At 51.7% G+C, this 6,336-nt stretch overlaps 1 pseudogene; it reads right to left on the reverse strand.

Annotated features, from left to right (window-relative positions):
• Nucleotides 1–787: 787 nt before the first annotated feature.
• On the reverse strand, nucleotides 788–2,606 carry LOC117011513 (annotated as a pseudogene).
• Nucleotides 2,607–6,336: the final 3,730 nt, after the last annotated feature.

A 6,336-nucleotide genomic window follows, 5' to 3' on the forward strand; every position in this document is an offset into this window, starting at 1 on the left:
AGGACGCTCTGGGACGCTGCCCTGGGGTGTCCAGCGCAGTGGGGATGGATCAGCCCCTGCTCTGCTGCTCCTTCCCAGGGTCTCCCCCTTGCAGGGACCTTGCAGAGCACCAGCCATGCTGTTTGCCCCCAGCCTGCCCACGGCCAGCCTGGGGCTGCTCACCCTGGGGGTTTTCTCTGCTCAGCATTGGCCTGGCCAAGTGTTCTGGAGAGAGCCTGGGCAAGGAGCCTCGAGCCCCCAGGCCCTGCCCTGAGGTGTCAGCGCTGCCCCAGCAGTGCCCATGGCCTGTCCCTGCTGCAGCCCCGGCACTGCCACCCCCAGGGCTGTGCCCGGCCCCGAGAGCACTCAGGCCCTGCAGCAACACGAGGGGCAGGAGGGCAGCGGGGCAGTGGCACAGGAGCAGCACTGGCAACACCAAGTGCTGCTGCTGCTGGGCACAGCTGCTGTGCCAGCACTGATCTGCCCCCAGTTCTGCACACAGGCAGTGCTGCTGCAGCTCCAGAGAAGAGAACAAAAGGGGAATCTATGTGAAGAACTTGGCTGGGAGTTCCTTTAGTTTGTTTAAAGCAACGCAGCTCCTCATTGACACAGTCTCTGGGTCATACCAAACGAGGGGAGAAACAAAGGTAAAGCAAAACAAAAGAAAATGGCACAGGCAATGAGATTTTTTCTGGACAATAGTGAAAAACCAAAACAAAGGAAAGAAAATGATAACCAAAAAATCAAACTAGCAAGACATTCAAATAGGACTTTTACTACAAATGATTTACAGAAATTGTAAAGCAGTTTAATGTTCCTGAAAGCATATAGTCATCATTGTCCACACTGCAGCCTTGAGCTCCTGGTTCCTCAGGCTGTAGATGAGGGGGTTCAGGGCTGGAGGCACCACTGAGTACAGAACTGACAGGGACAGATCCAGGGATGGGGATGAGATGGAGGGGGGCTTTAGGTGAGCAAACATGACAGTGCTGAGGAACAGGGAGACCACAGCCAGGTGAGGGAGGCAGGTGGAAAAGGCTTTGTGCTGTCCCTGCTCAGAGGGGACCCTCAGTACGACCCTGAAGATCTGCACATAGGAGAAAACAATGAACACAAAACAGCCAAATAACAAACAGGCACTAACAGCAATGATCCCAAGTTCCCTGAGATAGGATTTAGAGCAGGAGAGTTTGAGGATGTGTGGGATTTCACAGAAGAACTGGCCCAAGACATTGCCCTGGCACAGGGGCAGGGAAAATGTATTGGCTTGTGTGCAGCAGGGAATAGAGAAAGGCACTGGCCCAGGCAGCTGCTGCCATGTGGGCACAAGCTCTGCTGCCCAGGAGGGTCCCGTAGTGCAGGGGTTTGCAGATGGACACGTAGCGGTCGTAGCACATGACGGTCAGGATGGCAAATTCAGCTCCAAGGAAGAATAAAAAGAAAAAGAGCTGTGCAGCACATCCTGAGTAGGAGATGATCCTGGTGTCCCAGAGGGAATTGTGCATGGCTTTGGGGACAGTGGTGCAGATGCAGCCCAGGTCAGTGAGGGCCAGGTTGAGCAGGAAGAAGAACATGGGGGTGTGCAGGTGGTGGCTGCAGGCTACGGCGCTGATGATGAGGCCGTTGCCCAGGAGGGCAGCCAGGGAGATGGCCAGGAAGAGGCAGAAGTGCAGGAGCTGCAGCTGCCGCGTGTCTGCCAGTGCCAGCAGGAGGAAGTGGCTGATGGAGCTGCTGTTGGACATTTGCTGTGTCTTGGCATGGGGGTCTGTAAGAAAAGTAATCATTAAATAGTTTGGTTTGGAGAGGACTTGAAATATCCCTGCCCATCTTGGTGGCACTTTCCCCCCACTGCCTGCCCAGGGCTCTGCTGCCTGGAGCTGCCCCTGACAGCAGCTGCTTTCCCTGTGCCCAGGGCTGTGTCCTGCCAGTGCTGCCAGAGCCCAGCCCAGCCCTGGGGGCTCAGCTCTGCCCTGCAGACCCCTCCCAGCACAGGGCACTGCCCAGGGACAGCTCTGCCTCTGCAGGCTCTGATGGCAATGTCACAGTAACCCTGAGGAGGCTTGGAAAATCAGCACTGATGCTGATTGTAAGGGACCCTGGGCTTTTTTCTTTCTTTTCCTGGTTTATTCAGAGCTGAGAGGATTTTTTTTTTCTCAACCTGAACTGCGGGAGGAATATCAATGTGCAATTTCCCATCCCGGCAACTGAGAGCAGAAGGTTAAAAAAGCAGGGTTTTCCATTTCCGCAGCCTCTAAATTCCTGTTCTCCTTGTATAATCTATTTGGAAATGTTCTGCAGTTAAATGTCATGCTGCGAGCAGTCCTGTAAAATGCAGCATCCTCACCACACAAGGAGAACACTTCCAAGCTTTACCAGCTGTCTCCTTCCTCCAAGACCTGTCCCCTAGTGCTGTGAGCAGCTCCCAGGGCTGGCTGAGAGCTGTCCCTGGCAGGCAGGAGAGTCCCTGACCCAGCACAGTGCCCTGGGCTGCAGGACCCTGCTCTGCAGGACAGCCCTGGGCACCCCTGGCTGCTCTACACAAGAGAGAATCAGAGAATGTACTCACAGAGTCTGTAGGCATTGGGATGTTCCAGCTTTAGGAGATCGCTCCAGGAACTGCAGCTGCATTGTCCTGCAGCTTCATGTGTCAAGGGCTGGGAGTGATTCTGCTCCCAGTGACTTCTGAGCACCTTCCCAGCCCTGACTGATTGAAGCTCTCTGTGCCTCTGTGCTGTGCCCGCGGTGGCTGCAGGAAGGGACCCCACCTCTATTGGGCTTGGAGAAGAGCTGTTCATCAAGAGAAATGTGGTTTTTACCCTCTTCTTGGTCACCAGGATCACCCTCTCTGCCAGGAGCCTGGCCCAGCTCCCCAGCACAAACACAGCACAAGGACTTTAATGACCCTCTCAGGGCTTTGCTCCTGTTTGCATCAGACTCAGTCCCTGAGAGTATTCAAAAAACTTCTCTAGACTCAAAGGGAGATTGAAAAACTTCCTTGAACTTTTAATGGGTCCCACTGAAGGACAAAACTGAGAAAGTGTCCCCAGGTTCCAGTTAGAGCAGAACACTGGAGGCAGTGATGACAGGTGGGGACAAACAAGGGAAAGGTGTCTCTGATGCTGAGCAAACCTGGATGTGTTTCAGCAATGCAAAGGGCCAAGGCCTGAGCCCCAGCCCCTGGCAAGGCACATCCTGTCCCTCCCTCATTGCTCAGGGCTCTTCCCGGGGCACTGGGCTCTGGGGATGTGCAATGCCAAGGGCAGCACCATGGGGCGGCCCCTGCCAGGCTGCTGAGCAGGGACAAGGAGGCAATGAGGCCCCAGCACAGCAAGGCTCACTTGTCCTTTCCTGCTGGCCTCAGGCCCAGGGCCAGCAGCCATGGCCAAAGTGCTACAGGAGGTGGCTCTGGCAGGGCCTTTCAGCTGCTGCCCATCCCTGTGCCCTGTGCAGCCCAGGCTGTCCTACGGTGTCCATGCCCTGTGCCTCTGTCCCTGCAGGCTGTCGTCATCCCCTGGCTGCCCCACCTGGCTGGCCCCTTCCTTTGCTGACAGCTCTGTGTCCTGCCTGCCTCTGCCTGAGCCACACAAAGCTTTGGGCTGCTCGAGACTTTTTGTGGGGGATGTGTTGCCATCCAGCCTTGCGGTCGGAGAGAAATTCCTTTATTCTTGTGTCCAGCAGGTGCTCTAGGCATTAATTCTTTCTTTCTCTGCCTGTTCTCTACTATGTGTAAAGTATCCACCATCCCTGAAACCACCCTTCAACTCTTCCCAGACATCTCCTCTGCTGTCCTCAGTCTCCAATTCACTGAGCACAGAGATCCTTTGCCCTTATACAGTGGTCATGTGCATGAAGCCTCTAAACTCCACCTTGGGAGATCTCTGGGCCCTCTCCACAGTTTTTGCAAATAAAAACATTCTCTTCATAGTCTAAGGAAATCAGCAGAAGAACAAAGCCAGCCAGAGCTGTCTGTTTTGGCTACGTTTTTCTGGGAGCAATCCTTTGATGTGTAGAATTTTGCATGGCAAATCCCAGTTTTGGCCATTCCCTCAGGATAAGAAGGTCAGTTCCATTTCTTAGGTAGGAAAGAAGGAGCAGAGCCCGAGTGTTCAGGGTCAGATGAGAGGTGTTCCTGACAGATTTTGTTTTGGAAAAACCTTTGAATGCAGGGAATGTTTTAGGGTCAGTCCCGATTTCAGCCATCAGCCCCTAGAAAGAAGGAAGGTTCTTTTCCATAGGAAGGAAATCACAGAGTCCCAGTTGTCCAGGGGCTGGTGAGAGGCAGCCTTTGGTGCACCAAAGACAGTTTGACCTATTAGGTGGGCCCTGGGAGGCCAATCCAGGCAGATCTGTTCCATTTTAATTTGGTTCCATGGGGCCCCTCAGTGCCACAATGTTCTCCTTGCTTCTGCAGTGTCACAATAGCCCCTTGCTTCCATGACACCCTGCAGGGTCACAATGGCCCTTTGGTTCCATGGGGCCCCACAGTGTCGCAATGGTCTCCATGATTCCATGGGGCCTTGCAATGCCACAATGGTCTCCATGATTCCACGGGACCTTGCAATGTCACAATGCTCTCCATGAATCCACAGTGTTCTGCAGGATCACCACGGCCCTTTGGTTGCACAAGGCCCTGGAATGCAGCAATGGCCTCTTGGTTCCACAAAGCCCTGCTGCATCACACTGGGCCCTTGGGACCACAGGCCCAGCGGTGCCACAATGATGTCCTTGGTTCCACAGGGTTCCCACAGTGTCACAATTGTCCCTTGGATCCGTGGTACCCTGCAGTGTCACAATGCCCCCCTTCATTTCAGAAGGCCACACGGTGTCACCATGGTTTCCACAGGAAGAAAACCACTGGAGCCCCAGTGTTAGAGAGGCTGAAGAATGGCAGCCACCGGAGGCCAAGAAAAGCCTGACCTGCCTGTCCTGTCAGGTTTGTCGGGGAGCAATCCTTGGATATACAGAATATGGAATGTAGAAACCTCATGTTGGCCATCAGGAAGTGGAGAGAAGGATGGTTCTTTTCAATAGGAAGGCAGGCATTGAGTCCCAGTGCTTCAGGGACAGATGAGCAGCAGCCACTGTTGGCAAAAGCTAACCAGACCCATCTGTCCTGGCAAGCATTCATCTGGGAGAAACCCTTGGATATACAGAATTTTGGGGGCAAAATCCCAATTTCATCCATGAATGTGTGGATGAGAAGACCAACTCTTTCCCATAGGAAGGAAAGCACAGAGTCCCAGTATTTCAGGGAAAATTGGAGGTGACCACCAGAGGCCAAGGCCAACCAGGCCTGTCTGTCCTGGCAGCTTTTTCTGTGTGGGAGAAACCCTTGCATATTGGGAATTTTGGGGGAGAAGTACCAATTTTGGCCATGGATGCCTGGGCAGGAAGGATGGTTCTTTTCCATAGCAAGGACAGCCCAGGGCCCCAGTGTTCCTAGAATTATTTCTCCATAGCTGGAGTTGAAAATCTTTATTATGAACGGCACTGGACCAGAGGGCAATCAAAGCAGAGCCATAGTTTGTCAGGACTTGATTGATCCTGTTATAAATGGATACTCCAATTTATTGAATTAATGAAACCACAAGATGAAATTTAGCAGCAATTTATTAATGACAGTCATTGTATATAAACAAATACAAACAAAGTATATAACCAAAGTATATTAGTTAAATATATTTGAATATATACTGATTTGGCATTGAGTACTTTAGTATAATTGAAGTTTGGTTCAAATAAGGCATAAGCAAAACTGACTGGGGGAACAGGGAGGGACTCGCCCTTCCTCACATTACGAAGCAATCAAGCTAAAACCTCATTTATATAGTATATGCTGATATATATTAATATAGAATCTTCTGGAAAACTCCTCCTAGTTTCTGTTCCTAAAATCCATGTCACTATGTTGTGTTGCACATGCTCCACTGGTAGTTGGGGGTGTCTCCCCTTTTCTGGAGTCTTATTTCTGATGAAGGCTCTGAGTCTTCCTCTGTGTCCGCTGTTTAACCTTGCAGGTAGCACAAGCGCACTGAGCTTTGGATTATATAATAAGCTTATGTTCCCATAGCCAGCCTTATTCCAGTGTCCAATGCTTGGAATCTTCCCAATTTGGGGCAATTCAAGGCCAAAAGTTTTATTTCTAATTACTATGTATCAGGCCTACATCCTTACTATCTTTCCCTCCCACAGAACATCTGTGGGCTTCTACTTTGTCTCTTTTCCTCTCCCTTTCTGTAGCAAGAGGGCATTTTGGAGTCAAAGACAAAACCTCTTAGAGGTATAGTCAATGCTCAGTTTATTGGGCATCTGAGGGGTACATTTATAGTGCAAAGCAAGGGTTCACGTGCTTTGTGC

Source organism: Catharus ustulatus, unplaced genomic scaffold, assembly GCF_009819885.2.
Source record: "Catharus ustulatus isolate bCatUst1 unplaced genomic scaffold, bCatUst1.pri.v2 scaffold_73_arrow_ctg1, whole genome shotgun sequence".
NCBI classification, from domain to species: domain Eukaryota; kingdom Metazoa; phylum Chordata; class Aves; order Passeriformes; family Turdidae; genus Catharus; species Catharus ustulatus.